The sequence below is a fragment of the Accipiter gentilis genome, chromosome 21 (genome assembly GCF_929443795.1).
Source record: "Accipiter gentilis chromosome 21, bAccGen1.1, whole genome shotgun sequence".
NCBI lineage: Eukaryota > Metazoa > Chordata > Aves > Accipitriformes > Accipitridae > Astur > Astur gentilis.
Window position 1 is genome coordinate 10,576,684 of NC_064900.1, and position 16,717 is coordinate 10,593,400.

At 37.9% G+C, this 16,717-nt stretch overlaps 1 protein-coding gene across 2 annotated transcripts in view; it reads right to left on the reverse strand.

Annotated features, from left to right (window-relative positions):
• The window catches only part of CBLB (Cbl proto-oncogene B), a 139,243-nt gene that overhangs the window by 99,044 nt on the left and 23,482 nt on the right, over positions 1-16,717 (reverse strand). The window lies entirely within an intron of this gene.

Sequence of the window (16,717 nt, forward strand, 5' to 3'; positions counted from 1 at the left end):
TTTTCTCCCAGGAACAAATCCAAGCTCTGGGATTCTTTTTTGCCTACTTCTGATAATGTGTTTGACATTTTCATACCTTAGGATGGGGCTTAGTTTTCACTCCAAATTGCATCTTTAGACATAAAGAGATGTCAGCTTCATCTCACTTTTGGCTACAATTAATTTTTTGGGAAATGATACAATATAAAAGGATTTTAATTGTGATTTAAAAAAACCCACTTACCACCAATTCAAAACTTCATTCTTATAATATACTAGTTAAGAATTTTTGCAAGAGAGAATGGAGAAAGCAAAGGCTGTCTAACAAATAGGCTTAATCTTTTTATTATTATGATTACTACAACATAGCCCATTTCAGACTTAATCTGGTAGAAAGGCGAAAGGCAGCTTATTTGGTTTTTTTTTCAAGACACTCCATTCTTAGGGTTTTTTTAAGCTATTCTCTCCAATTTATAGTCGTTAACTAGATTATTTTTTCTATTAATCCAAACAAGAATCTTTTCTTCCCCTTTATAACTATTTTCAAGAATTATTACTTTTTTTACTTTCTCCTCTAAAAGCATAAACTCATTCATTTTGTGACCAGTAAACTGATACAGAAGAGGAACACTGAAGATTTCTTTGCCTAGCAAATTAAAAGCCAGATCATACAAAAATAGAACCTCCTACACAAACATACTTTAAATACATTTCTTAGAAGATAGCCAGCAAGCCATTAAGGAACAGTCATGATACATGTGAGAAGCTTCACTTCTCTGAAAGAGTGAGAGCATTCTCTCTCTGCATGTAGCACATTTGTTAGCAGTGTCAGAAAAAAGTTTTCCTTCTCCATATTTAGGCACAGTATTTTATATTAATTTCTCAGATCGATCCTCCCCTTTGATGTTAAAAAAATGGAATACTTCATGATAAAGTTGTCCATGACTGTATAAACACGGAGACTGGCATCAAACAACCATAAAAATTTAACTGTTTAGGCAGCTTGGAAGTTTCCCTTCCAGAAGCAAAAATCAGCACTAGAGAAAAGTCAGCTGGAAAACAGAATTTCAAAGCACTGCCTGAAATAGGAGAAAAATAAAGGAGGACACTCCTCAGCAGTCAGCAGCACAAACAGCAGCAAAGATGTCTGTCAGTGACAATACTGAAATTGCTGTTGGCATACATAAAATCAACATTACATCCTCCCACCGTCAATCGGCATAGATAAAGATCCAGTCCTGCACTTGGGCAACGCAACAACAATGGAATTTCAGAACATAGTGTACAATTCCTTATGCTTTAGATGACCATAGTAAAGAAATGCCTCTTATAGCAGCTGGAGCACCTTCTGTTTCTCATACTTCTTTATCTGGTACTCCCGAGGGATCTCCAAAAAAAAAAAAAACAAACCCAAAAAACAGACACCAATATTCAGGTTTTCTGCCATTTGGCTAAGCAATTCACAAGATAAAGCTATTCTTTGGACCATACCTCAGAACTCTGTAACCAATTCCACTATTTCAATTGCAAGATTAACATAAAATATGCTCCCAGAAGCACCTGCCGAGTTCTTTTTAGGCTACAACAGCACTCTACTTAAGTTTAACAAGACTTTGAAAGAGGCTTTGTGTAAGTTAAGTCTTTTTTTGCATTCTAACATTAGAAAAGAAAAACTCACCCTAAAATAAAGCAGTGGTCAAGAAGAGATACCATTTTTTCAACCACTTCTGAAGTCACTAACCTAAAATTAAGACTATCAAAAGCTGTTTCAAGTGTGAGCCTTTACAGGGTCTAGTGTAGCAGATCAGAACAAACAGAGATTCCTGCTCATTTAGGACACAGAAAGGACTGCTTCTGAAAATGATGTGGCATTCACGAAGTTGTTTATGACTATCAAACTCCTGACCAAACTAATGCTGATGTGACAACCTTGAGACATATCTCAATCAGACAAACAAAAATAATGGCTGCTTACCTCTGCTGTTACTCTTTCAATTTCCCTACTAACAGCTATCATGTGAATGCTCTGAATAAAAATTATTATTGTGAAGCACTCAGACACTACTGTGATCTGTTTTACAGATGCCATAGTAGAAATTAATAGTTTAATATTCAGTAATGGATAAGGCCAATAGGCAGAAAAAGGTTTGAGATTACACAATGCATAAGTAAAATAAAAAATACTGAAGGATTCTGATCTTATTAGGAAATATTGGGATTATGTAAATACTGTGCAATGATAATATATAATGCTGAATACAATGCAAATTAAAACTGTATTCAAATGCATAGACACAAGAGGGGTCCTGAAGTATCGTATCATGCAGATCCCCAGAATAGAAGTAACTGTCTCCTTTCCTGAAAGAAGTGGGACGTATTTCCAGTCTTTTGTACCAAACTTGTAAGGCCAACTAAAGAAGCAATCCTTGTTCTTCTTAACTTTCAAATACTTGGTATCATCATTTCAGTGGTTCTAACACTTTTTAAAATTCACATTATACTGGCACAGAGTCTATGAAGCGAAGAGTAATAGAAGTCTTTGCAGGGCTGTATTTGTGGAAATGAACAGAATAGAGAGGTATTTCAACTACATTACAGGTTAGACTCTAATCAACAAAAAGATAAAAACCACATTAAAAAAAGAAATAATTTACTGCCATTGTCCTGAATCTCAACTGAATGTTTTGAGCTCAAGATCACCTCTTTACTCAAAATTCAGTCAAGAGGTTATATAAATACTGATCCTGGAATTGTGTCCTTCCCATAGAGACAGGCAATAACCAAGAAAAATTCACTTTTCTCCTGTTTCAATATTAGTGCCTTTAATATTTTAATGTATTAGTACAATCTTAAAGAAGGCCTGACAAACCAGTTCACTGACTTAAGAGTTCCAACTTTTAAGTTTGGCTCTTCCATTTAGTGCTTCTGCTTCAAGCCATGGACATAACTCAAATTCCTCAAATTACAGTCCAACTTTGGGTTAAAAACAATCCTCATTTTAACTGATGTTTTTGTGTGACTTGCAGTTTCTGTAAATCTGTTATTTTTGACAAGTAGCTGTAGTTTTTTATTATAAATGCAAATCTTTCTTAAAAGATATGTTAGACAACATTCTAGTGTAGAAAGCCAAATCAAAATTAAATGCTTTAAAAAATTTCACCCTCCATAAAATAACTCAGCAAGGGGCAGAGTAGCAAAGGAGTGCTCACAAAGAACCCTAGCACAAAACAATACTCTATTTAGTGGCCAACTCCAAAACAAAGTTTCCCTGAATAAATTGCAAATACTTCAGGAAATACTGAGACTACCTTGTAAATCCAGTCCTGTTCCTCTATCACCACAAGTTTTACTTTATTAGCTTGTTTTAGCAAAAACAATTTCTTAAGTTGGCTAGTTCCAGTCACTAGCAGAATCACTAGCAATAGATTTTATGACACATAAATTTGTCTACTTACCCTTGGTTTTGTTTTCTGCAGAAGCAGGTTAATGTAGGTCCCAAACAAAACTGAGGCCTTTGTTAGGCTCTGTACAAACCACCACAGGAAGCCCTAAAGACTTCCAAACAAGGATGCTCCCTCAGCAAGTCTGCAGATGATAGAAAACTGGGAGGAGCGGATGATATGCCAGAGGGTTGTGCTACCATCCAGAGGGACCTCGACAGGCTGGAGAAACGGACTGACAAGAACCTCAGGCAGTTCAACAAGGAGAAATGCAAGTCCTGCACCAGAGGAGAAATTACCCACGCAGCAGCACGTGCTGGGGGGCACCCAGCTGGAAGGCAGCTTTGCAGAAAAGGATGCGGGGGTCCTGGTGGGCATCAAGTTGAACACAAGGCAGGAACGTGTCCTTGCAGCAAAGAGGGCTAACGATATGCTGTCCTGCATTAGGAGGAGTGTTACCATCAGGCCAAGGAAGGTGATTCTTCCCCTCTACTCTGCATTTGTGAGGCCACATCTGGAGTACTGCATCCAGTCCTGGGCTCCCCAGTAAGAGAGAGAAGAGCTACTGGAGAAAGTCCAGCAAAGGGCCACAAAGATGATTAAGGGACTGGAGCATTTGACACGTGAGACAGCTAAGATATTTAGCCTGGAGAAGAGAAGGCTCAGGGAGGATCTCATCAATGTGTAAAAATACCCAAAGGAAGGGTGCAAAGAAGACAGAGCCAGGCTCTTTTCAGTGGTGCCCAGTGACAAGAAGCAATGGGCACAAAGTGAAACACAGGAAACATTTTTCCTGTGAGGGTGACTGAGCACTGGCAGAGGTTGCCCAGAGAAGTGGTGGAGTCTCCACCCCTGGAGATACTCAAAAGCCATATGGCCATGGACCTGGGCAACCAGCTGTAGGTGATCCTGCTTGAACAGGGGTTTGGACCAGATGGCCTCTAGAGGTCCCTTCCAACCTCAACCCTTCTGTGATTCTACAATTCTGTGATCCTTTTTTATTTTTACAGACTTGATTCATCATAAATATTAATTATGTAAGGAATCATATGACTCATTAATTCTAGGAATAAATGCGTGATTAGTAGTATCACACTCTGACAGTAATCTAAGAACAAAACTGATGCAATACCAAGAAGTTTATCATTAATTTTGCAAGGTACAAATATCTATTGGTATTTTAGGTGATCATGTAAAAGTCCCAGGTAACTGTGAGAAACCACTGATGGAAGGTCTCAAAATATACATATTCATCTATATTAAAAATTTGAGAGCAAGGGAAGAGTATAGAAGAATACCAGAGCAAAGTAAGAGCATGTAGCAACTTTTAACAAATGTTTATGTATGGAAACTTAATTATACCAAAAAGCCTCAGTTCACTTTGATTGTCATTTATTATCATGAACTTAATGCCATGCCTGAGAACTCTCAATTAAATTAATAGGTCAGCCTTTATCAGCATGTCATATGATGGGTATCTCAATTTCCAAATATTCTTACTTGCTTTAAACACTGGATTTAGCAAAGCACATCCGTAACTTTAAAAGGAAAACAGAAGCATCCCTTTTGGAAGTGACTGACTATATATAGACTCAACTGGTTATTTGTACGTTTGATGCCTAGAACAATGTGCTAGTCAGGGAAGGACACGAAGATCCTGACTGGATCAAACTCAGGATGCAGTCATAGAGTTGCTGTAACACTTCCCTATAGACGCAGGCAAAAACTAATCAGCTTTGCAGACACAGATAGCTGCCCTAGAAGTGAAAGGAGTGAAAGGTTAAACTTTCACAGCTTATAAAGTTTTATACTACAGCTGGCAAGGGTAAAAATTCACTTAGAAGTCTTATAGAGGTGTTTTACTAATTTAAGCTTAAACATCCCTCTAAAAACAGTTAAGAGACCTACAAAATCCTTCCCTGTGCAAGACTTCTGTAATGCAATAGTACCCTGAATACCTTGCCATACACTGCAGTCCATTGACTTTTGTCTTGCAGGTCTGCTGGCGGAGAGGAAGTTTGGAACTGTGGAGGGGCTCCTGCTCAGCACATACTCAGTAACAGCTCAATAAGGGGCTGCCCCTGTCAAGGCAAGATTTAATCAACAGTGTTTGAAATGCAGTTCAGACTGCTGTGCTAGCAGAATTCATCCAAACATCTCACAGGGAGGAAGCAGACCACGACAAATATTTCTTTTTACCAGCACTATACATAGAGATAAACAGCTGTTACAGTGAAGTACAAACCTGCTTACTATTTTCAGCAGAAGCAGGAGGGCAGTTATTCTTTGAGCTGTATGACCTCTCTGATGGCAGAAGTTGTTGAACTGACTCGCTCTGTGCTCCTGTTTGGCCTAACTTTGGAGTCTACAGAGCAGACTTTCCAGTTTCATGAAAGCTGGCCTTCTCTCTAGGCTGAAGGGCGTAACTGTTATGGATTCTATGAACTGACTATATGCCTTTCATAGCCCAGAACATTAATGGCAAACTGTTTGCCATCAAAGTGTAATAAACAGTGAAAATGCAGTAAACCTGAATTTAAAGTAAACACTTATGGAGAAGATGCTGTAAAGGATGTTAGGATGACACACAAAACCACCTCAGGGAGGCACACATACAGTCTTCCCGCAGCTTTGGGTGCTGAACCAGCCCCTCAGTGGCAGCACTCCTGCTCCCAGAGCCTCTTCTTCCAGAAAGAGCAGAGATGGTGCTGACAGATGCAGATCACCCCTTGCTGTTTTAATTTACCTTATGTTTTAAGGTATGGATTCCCTCACAGCCTGCTTATGAGACTGGTCTGCTTACTGTAGTCTATGTGGAAAGCCCTTTCATAAGGGTGCTCTACAAATGATTACGGTGGTTACTCGTATAGCTCAGAGAGCAAGCAGATTCAGTGAAGGAGCTACCGATTTAAAAAAGCAAAGTATTCTGTGATGTGCAGTGGCAATAAAATCCTCTACTTACTGAACCACAAGACGTTTTCAAGAAAGAGACAGCTGTATTACAGTAACCACTAAAAGTTTAAAAGTCATTCAGATGTGCTAATATACTGAAGTCTCCAAGTTTAAAGAGCATGAAACTAGAACTTCATGCTATTGCTAGAGGAGTTATGTTTCATCATAGGGAGTTAAAAGTTATTTCATCCTACGGAACAGCTTACTTTGAATACCATAGACATAACTTTCACAGTTAAAACCCACAAATATAATACTATGACAAAAAGGAACATAGACACATATTTTTAAAGATTAGAATATAAAAATGGGTTCAATAGCAACCACACATTGGGACTCATGATTATTCAAAATAATAGAGCTTTTCATTGGCAGACGTTACACAATGTGATTTGAAATTTATACTCTATGGAAATGAAACAAAATAAACAGACCGCTTATGTTTGAAATTTTAACTATCTTCAAATGCTAATGTTCTGTGGAGTTTTTTTGCATTTTTTAATAGAAAAACTTAAACTAAGATGCGTTATTCCTATATAGACTTAGGAACACTTCACATGTGTTGACTCCAAGGAACTTTTAAGGTGGACTGGAAGCGTTATATTCATTTTTACAACACCGAAACCCAAACATCTGAAGAGGAACCTGATTTAAAATTTTACATTCTCCTTTGGAAAACACTTAGTTCTCTCCACACACACATTACTTGTTCAAAGAGAAGTTTATCCATTTGCTTTAAAAATCTAAATGTGGTAAAATAAATTTGACAGACAACTATACATGTGCACACACACAACCCCCACCATGAGCAGGCATGTTAATAAAGCATATGCATATAGAGACCTTAACTAGACACACATCCGGCAACTGTGCAAGCACAAATAGAAATCTCTAAATGTTGGCCAGAAATTAAGAACACCTTGTCACAAGTACCAAGAGACAAAGTCAGTAGAGCACTAAAACCCCAAGGACTTAAAATACTTGTCATTGATGAAAAAAAGCATCACAAAATAAGACATCTAGTGGAAGAGAGGTACCTCAGAAATTTACCTCCAGATGTGCTTGCCTAAGTTTCAAGCCAGCTTTTCAGTGTTTTATTGAGAAATAAACAGCTTAGCCACAAACTTGCAAATGTAAATTGCATCACTGAGGCTATGATCTCACTATTTGTAATCTAGTTGACTGCAACCACTTCTTAGGTCAGCAGGCATAAACAGAGCAGCTCAGGTAACTAGTCCTCATTAATCAATCACCTTTGCTAGCTGAGGGTTTATATATGTCCCTTCAGAACACAATGTGAGAAACTAGACTCCTGGGAGCAAAGATGGCAACACAGGACTGGTCAAGAACATCTTTTCAGTTATTTCAAATCAGTAAAAGTACACATGAACTTGAGACTTGAGTTCATTAAAAGCTTTTCAAGAAAATAAGCATGTCTTACACATTAGAATACATCCTGAGCTTTAAAATGTCAGTCTCTCACTGTATTATATTTATAGTCTAGCAAATTTATATTCTGCTCTTCCAAGCATAACTAAATCCTGCACCTTAAAATCCGCATGGCTGATGAGTTTTGAAATACAGCCTTATAAGGGCCACATTCACCTTCAACACGGACAGGCCACTTATAATGAAGGACTTCAGGGCAATATTATTATAGTCAGAGCTCTACCATCTTCAGACATACCCTTCCATGAAATGCCATAGAATTTCTTCAAACCTTCTGTAATTCTACCTTTTCTTACATACATCTAAATTTTATTAACAATGCTCTCTCTTGAAACACATCTAGACTACAGGTTGCTTCCATTATTCCCTATTTGAACTAGGGGTGAGAAAGCCATATTGCTATATCTCAAAGATCTTGCTCTGTTCTTTATTTTGAAAATGACAGGCAGATTTAAGACTAAGCAGGCCCAATAGCCTGTGCCCACTGCACGGCTGAAAAAAGAAAACTGTATTATTGATTTTTACCTATTCATATCATTTCGGTAAGGCTTTGATCTTCCATCTACAGTCGGTTTCCTTGTACCTCAACTGCACATACCCTTCTGTATAAAATATACATATAAATTAGCAGACAAAAATCAAATAACCTTGCATCATGCTAGCTGCCTTCTTCCCTCCAAAATTCAATTATGTAAGTTCAACAACAGCTTAAAGACTGAATAGAAGTCATGCTGCCTGAGCCACTTGCTTATCACCAGGGAACATTTTTCAGCAAAACTTCTCCCACACTAAGTTTCCTCTGTTCCAACATCCCTCATTTCGTGCAAGTCACATTACCCAGACTAAAGGTTGCTGGGAGGTCTCCTCTCCAGCCATTTGAAACTGAGGCCTAACTTTCTCTGTGTGGTTAGGTGGGCTTTACCTAGTCTATGTTTTCAGTGCTACCATCACTCAGCTGCTATCTATTAAACACACAGTTGATCATCCTTCAGTGAAAGCAGCGTCAGATCTTCTCCCACTCCCAAACTCCCCACAGAAAAAAAAAGGGGGGGGGTGGGGGGAAGGCTGGGGGAAAGGGACAGGAAATCTCTGTTATCGATAGATGACATCCTGTTAATTTCAGTCACATGATGCTATGCGACACATACTCAGTAAGTGTTAAACTGAAACCAGAGCCTATTAAAAAAAATTTAAAATCTTCTATTTGATGCCAGCTGCTACAACATTAAAATAGATAATATTTGAGGACAGTTATTTATACATAGCTGTGACTGCTCCCTGTAAAAGCCACAATAAAAGTCAGGAGATTAACCTTCCCCCAAACTTGTGAGGAAAACAGTTAATTTGTTTTCTCTTTCTCCCTCCCCCCCCCCCCCCCCCCCAAGATCCCTTCCAACCACAACCATTCTGTGATTCCCAGTTATGTAAGTCCTAAGATCAGCATGTCCCCTGGAAATGCAAGTCTGACAAGATGTAAAATTGAAGAATTGTCTCTCCAACACTAACAATTGCTTTTTCAAAAAGAGACTGAATTTCCATTATAGAAAGGTAACTACATTGTATCAACACAAAAAGGAGTCAAAGATGAATAAGATCCCCATGAGATTCGATTCACGAACTGTGTGAATCAAAGTTTGAAACTAGTTTCTGTGTATCCCCACCTTTGGCCCAAAGCACTATCTGTTCGGGAACCACAGTCCAGCTGGGAGCATTTCTCCACCAAAAATGGAGACACTCAAAAGAAGATGCTGTAGCACTCCATACATGAGGCAGGCACAGCAATAACAGCCAAGACAGGGAGAACCATTTCTGTTTGTAGGGCAAGATCATTTTGAGAACAGCATTTCTTCATTCAGTACTGCTGAAGACAAAATTCAGTGTGACCATTGGAAATAAAAATTACACCATAAAAAAGCCAACCAAACAAGGCCTGTTAAATTTAGTTTTAAAACCTTCACACCCTCTTCATAGACATTTGAATACTCAGATATAGGAGCAGTAGTACAAATATAGGTTTAACCATGAATAAGTCATTAATGCCTACTGCTCAACTTGGCACCTTCTTCACAAGCTGTCACAAAACATTGTATCTTACCTCTCCTACATATAATTAACTCCAAGATGGTCTATTTCCAGCTACTGTTGCAGATAACTAAGGTTATTCTCCTGTTTACAACCAGTTAAAACCCAAATGTTTACCACTGATTTAGGTCCACTTACTCTTGCTCTGTTCAAGAAACAAAACCAGAAGAAGACTCTTTGTGGAAATTTAGTTACGTACTGTGGTTCTACTATTACTCATCATATATACTATGTGTATGCATGATGCCAGGCAATGTCTAGAGTTTTTGATCCAGCTTGGCGACCACCCACATGAAAAGCAAATCTGTCCTAGCAACTCTACATCTAATATGCTGGGTCCTTCAGGAAAGATTGTCCTAGTCTTAGAGCAAATCCCTAGATCAGAAAGGGGTTCAATAAAGTCAAATATCTTCTTATGTATGCTGCCCTTTAATCAAAATATGGAAGCAGTAAAATCTTTAGCAAGATAGTACTACAGAAATTGAAGTAGGAGTCTGAAGATCTGGAGACACTGTTCCTGGCACTGCAGTGAACAAGCCACTGCAGTGAACAAGCTATATAATCCTAGGAAAATTACTTTCACACCTCTCTGTATCTCAATTTCCACAATTTCTAATTGAAGAAAACACAAAAATCCTTTAGATTTAAGAATTAAATACCATATAAAACCTAGGAATGTGATCAAAATCCCGCTTCTACTTATTTCACATGTAACACTAACAGGTGGGCCTTTGTGCAATGTATTTCAACCACAGGGGCCTGAGGGTGGGAATCAAATGCTTCAGAATCCTTGTGTACATGTTGGATGCTATTAGATATGGTCATGTTTCAACTTTCAGAAACACAGTGCAACAATTACTTAAAAGTACTATTTAAAAAACAGGTCTGCATCTGCATCTTTCATCAAGTTTTAGACAGGGACATGACAACAGGTATGCAACTTTGATATGCATAAGCTAATTCGTCATATAAACTTAATTATGCAAAGTTTAAACAGGAGAGGTTTTTTTAAAATAACAAAACAAAAAAATAAAAAAACCCCAAACAACAGCAACAAAAAAAACAAAAACAAAACACCACAACAACTTAATCCCAGAAAACTATTTTGCCAAGTCAAATATTTAAATTTAGAGTGATTGCATTGCCAACAGTGAGATAAGTAATATAAACCAAGAACCACAGAATGCAGCTCTCTTATGAATATTTGTGTTAGCTGGGGTGATCTCGCCATACCCTCCAATTCAAAGCAGTTCAGTGAGGAAAAAAGCAAGAACTCAACTTCTTACATCCTTAATACAACTTCTCAGTCAATATTACAGATAGAGCAGAACTTTGTTAATTCAAATATATTGGGATAATACCACCTTTCAAAGGAGCAAAAGTGTGTGTTGCCCAACTGTGGTGCATATGTTCTTCAGATATGTTACCAAGTTCGTGTTTGCCCTGAAAATGAGCATATTTTATCCTACAAACCAGAAGCAGCACTTACTTGCAGAAGCGTGCCCTAACAGCAAATGGTCTTTGGATGGAATGGTGGCAGGAACAGCCGAGGCAGCAGCTCAGATAGGCAGGATCTCACTGTTCAGAAGAATTCTGGACAACCATTGTCCAGGATTCCCCTTAAAACTTGTGGTGTGGGACAGAGAAAATGAAACCAAAGCAATTCAGTTATGCCACTTCATTTAAGTTGAAAAAGAACACATGACAAATTAGAACTTTACTGGTGGGTAAATTATATTTGAATAGACATTCAGCTGTCTAATATATCTTTAGTTCTTCACTGTGAAGAACACTCAAACCCTTTAACTGGTTTTGACTTACCAGAGGTGGATAAACTTAGTTCATTCTATGATTTACCCACAAATTCCAGATTAAGTAGATACCATAAACCAAATGGAATCAAATTAAATTACACACATCAAAACACTCCTTGGAGAGAGCTATTGACTGTGAATGTTGATTTTTCAGTAATAAAACACTAAGGTCACATATTGCAAGCAGAAATTAAGACCTGTCCAGTCACACAGACAGCATTTTGTGTGTTCTCCTTGTGAACTCTGTTAATACACTTGATGAACTATTTTAAATGACTGAGCCTCTATCCATAAAAAGATATTCAGAGAGATGGGAATCTGAAGAGTTACTTGCTTTTATACAAACTAACTGATCATGGGCTACTAAACGTATAACCTTATAACAGAAAACAAAATAATGCTGTTCACTTCATGTTTACTGTTACTGCCAAAAAGTCACAAGCCACAAAGCTATCAGATTCAAGAGTGCATCAGTCAGGACTTCATGTATTTTCCCCCTCCTTCACTCTTCCCCATAAGCTTTTATGCTCCAACCCTCTCTGGCCATACCTAACACCTTTTAAAATTGTTACTCTCAGAAGTAGCACAAAGCCAAATGTAACATATCCCAACTGACTGCACCAAATTCAGTCCACTTGCTTACAGAGGGGTAGAAGTAAACTGGTCTTTTTTTAGCACTCAACTCAATGATATTGCTTCATCCCACACTTCACAAATAGAATTTCAAGTTGATTTGAAGCATTAATATCTTATTAATATTTTGCTAGGACCAGAACAGTGAGAAAAGGTTTCTGCTATTTAATTTGGAAAGCACAAATTTAGGCTGTATCAAGTAGTTATCCTCTAGTGTTTCATTTGCAGGTTTCTCCAAGCAAATTATACTAGACAGGGCACATATTGAATTGAGAAGCAAAGCAAACTCCCAGCACAATCAAGTATCTAAGTTAAAAAGCTGAAGTGTGGTTGTTTAAAAATAAATCTCTCTGAACATAAAAATCTAACTACCCTTTGTAACAACACTTTGAAGAGGTAAAGTACTATACAAATAAAACTGCCACTCAAATATTAACAACATCAAAAAGAATGAAGTAAGCTTTCTGTGAAGGTCTGGTGAACACTTGCCGGACTAGCAAAATAGCAATGTATTCTAATTATTCAAAGATGAAAGAGTATCTGTTTAAATGCATATGCTTGTTTGAATAGTCCTTGATGGGACAGCATTAGTGCTACCTATTTCTCTCCATTATAAGCTAAAGAGTATGTAAAATCCCAACTGCCAGTGTAAAACTCCATTACAACACTGCAGTCATGGACAGCTGTTATTTGCTGACTGTTTTATTTTTCCTTCACAGGGGGCCATACATTCATCCTAAATCCACAGGGGAATCAAGCCTTGTGGAAGAAGAAACCCTGGGGACATTTTAGCAACACTGTCATGGGGAGGGGAAGGCTAATCATCAAAATGAGGCAGAACTATTACAATGGGAGCTCCAGAGCATGTAGGACTCATACAGAAATTAAAGCAGTGGTAAAATAAGAAATATGACTAACCCAAGTCTACTTGAACACCTTTTTTTTTTTTTTTTTTAATCATCATGATGGGTATGTATTTTACTATCCGGCTAGTTACACTTGAAAGGAGTATGCTGTTACAAATAAAAAGTATTTTTGTAGTATTAAATCCAGGAAATGTATGGTTTTCATGAAAAATGCCAGAAATATATACAATGCCAGCGCATTATCAAATACAGTTTGTTGAGCAGAATCAAATCTATATGGAATTTAAGTAACTCCCAAACTCCCAGAATCTTTTCAAACACTTATAGACTTGCATATGCATCCATCACTGTTCCAATATTATTAGATGGGATCTTAAAGAATAAAGGCCTAGAAGAAATTTTGATTTTGTCTGAGGTTATTGCAAATTGCTTCCATCTTTGATGTAGAACATTCAGTGGAAACATGTAAATATGAGCACGGGCATGAGACATAGGAATTTAGTCAGACATCCGTGCAGTCCAATGTTAAAAAGATAGAAGCATTTACAAACATGAATAATTTAAGTAAACAATCACATTTTGAAGACAGAAAATTAGGACACAGACTACCCGAGTCTTCCAATGACATTTACAACCATCATCCTGCAAAGGTATTTACTGCAGAACACAGTCTTTGCTGACCATCTCTGCACATTTGTTGCACTCTGAATTAGAGCTTTACACAAGATTTAGTGACCTGCAGACTACATTACAGCCACAGAACTTTCTTGGACTAACATTAAAAGGAACTCAGACTACAGTGATACATCTAATCAGAAGGGCAATTGGATTGTGTACCCAACACATTAATGTGCTTTGAGCTCTGCTGGGTACCTGATTACATCCAGGTCCAGGTCATCACCTAGCTCATTCTTCCCTCTGCAACCTCCACCCACCCCAAAAACAGGCCAAAAGGTTACATTACTGTTTGCTTCAGGATTTATCCTCTCCAGCTCACAGACAAGGCTAAGCTCTTGCAATGTCTGGGCTCACTGTTCTTTGTAGTCAAAGTTTCAGGTTCCAGAAGACTCCCTGAAGTTTGGAGGGTTTTTTTGGTTAGTTGGGGGGAATGCATTAACAAGGGGTTCAGAACAGAAACACAAAGTCTCATGCTGCTGTCAATTCGATATTTCTTTACAATGGGTATCAATATTTATTGGCGTTTCCTAATGGAGGCACAAAAGCCAAGTAAAAAGTCATCAACTTGCATATTTGCTGTCACTATGCATATTAACTGACATATTGTACACTTAGTTCCTTTCAAGAGGTTCAAGCAAGCCACAAGTAGAATTCATTCCATATAAAACAATTATTAGAAGGATAATCTACCACTGCAGAAATGCAGGACCACCTGTCTGGATGTCTTAACACAACCAGTAGAGCTGCATGACAGAACTGTTTTTACAGGAATGTCCCGCTCCCCCACCTTTCCTATCATGGGTGTACAGAGCAGCTCTTTCCAAGGGTATTAGTTCTGAACTTGGATTTCAAACTGTGGAATAACCTTGATTTGCTTATCTTCAAACTGCAGGCTTGTCTAGTTGGCCTGCTATAACTCAAACACAGGCCTACTTACTAAACCATTTGCCATTTAGATGGAGGTTTTTAGATGGCATTCAACCAAACAGGGCTTTAACAATATTCATTCAAAATAAACCTGCTGTTCAGCAATTATAATCACACGTAAGTAAATCCCAGGCTTATAAGACAACAACATTTTGGTTATGGCATGTAGTCTTTGAAACTATAGTAGCAAGTTATTGTTTAAGCACATAAACTAAACATTAGAAGTCTGGCAATTTCAAAATCCAATCTCAACTCTGCTCCTACACAGCCACCCACACACTACAGAAACAGCACGTCCTGCCACACAGTTTGCCCTGCTGCATGTATTAAACAAGATGGCCCTAGACTAGAGAAAGGCTTCTATCAAGAAAATATTACAACTTGGGGGAATACAATTTAAATACAAGGAAACCTGCCACAGACTTACTCCATTTCTCAGTATATATAAAGAGACTAATTTGACCTGTAAGGGAGACATCAATTAATTCTAGACTATTACAATGATAGAAAGAATCTCAATCGCCTGAAACTGGAAGTTCCTCATACTCAAACATCACTATTAGAAAATCATCGCTTTTTAGACTATGCAACAGTCACAAGACCAAGCATAAGGCCACGTTTTTTTACTAAAAATCTCTTACAACTCTTCAAAAATAGTGGTATCCACTATAGCTTCAGTTTACTTAATGATAAGATACTGCTTCAGAGTCAAAAAAGAAGAGTCTATCATGACACCATGCCTCTAGAGATATTCCATTCAATTTGCATATATTAATTTAATTCAGCTTATGTTCACCTGGCACAAATTCACACTTGAAAACTGTGACGGCTGAGACTGTGTGTAAAGTTCCAACACAGAGACAACTTTCATACGTAGGCTAAAACAAGGCACTTAAAATAGAGAATTATTCTGGAAATGCTGACACATCTTTAACACTGTGAGTGGGCGCCAGTATAATACACACATTGTGTACACATATGTTGCTGTCTTCCTGGGAAGCTTAACTGAAAGCCCACATGGTTGATGTGGGACAGCAGGAATTCCTCTTTGAAAGCACTCATCCCGCTTATTCATAATATCTCAAACGAAACCTAAGGCATATGGTAAAATTATGCCGTTTCACAAAACAGTGCTTATGACAGTGAACAATCCTTTTGAATCAAAACTACCCTTGATACTTCAATAAAAACACCCCACCTTGTTGACAGAACTTAGACACAATATTAAGCATTTAAATAAAAACAAATCTTAAAAGCTAGAATTTTTTAGGTCATCAACACAATTTAATAAACTGAGTTGCATCCATTACAAAAGACTTACTTCAGTTGTTCTTTTTTTGCTAAAGCACACACCCACTATAGAGGGTCAGACTCCCAAAAGAATAATGAAACAATAGATGGACCATCTGCTGCTACATAAAGCAAACTGAAAATCCAGGAATAGAATATTTGGGAGCTGTACTAAAATCAACATTACCCTTCCATTTTCTTTCACACCAGATTCTTACCTTAGCTAATCTTTTAAAAGCAAAAACAAGCATGAAAGCTGCCACAAAGGAAAGCTGCAAGAGCTTCCAGGCATAAATGTACAGGGTAAAGTATGACATGACATGTCCTTTAAGAAATTTTTTTCTTCTCTTGGCAAGTCTAGCCCATACACAAGGTTCCAGTGATGAATATTCTGCCTCCTGTTTATACAGCAAATGGCTGGCATTTATGGAACTGGTGTTCCACAAGGGTACAGAAGGATATGACAAGTACCTTAATTACCACCTCCATGGATACCCTCAACTCAAACAACATCTTCACAGCTCTCAGTTGATTTCACTGTAAGGCTTACTTGTCATCGTCCCCTGCCCAGCTTATTTATGCACGTCAAGCATAAGGCAGTCAGAAC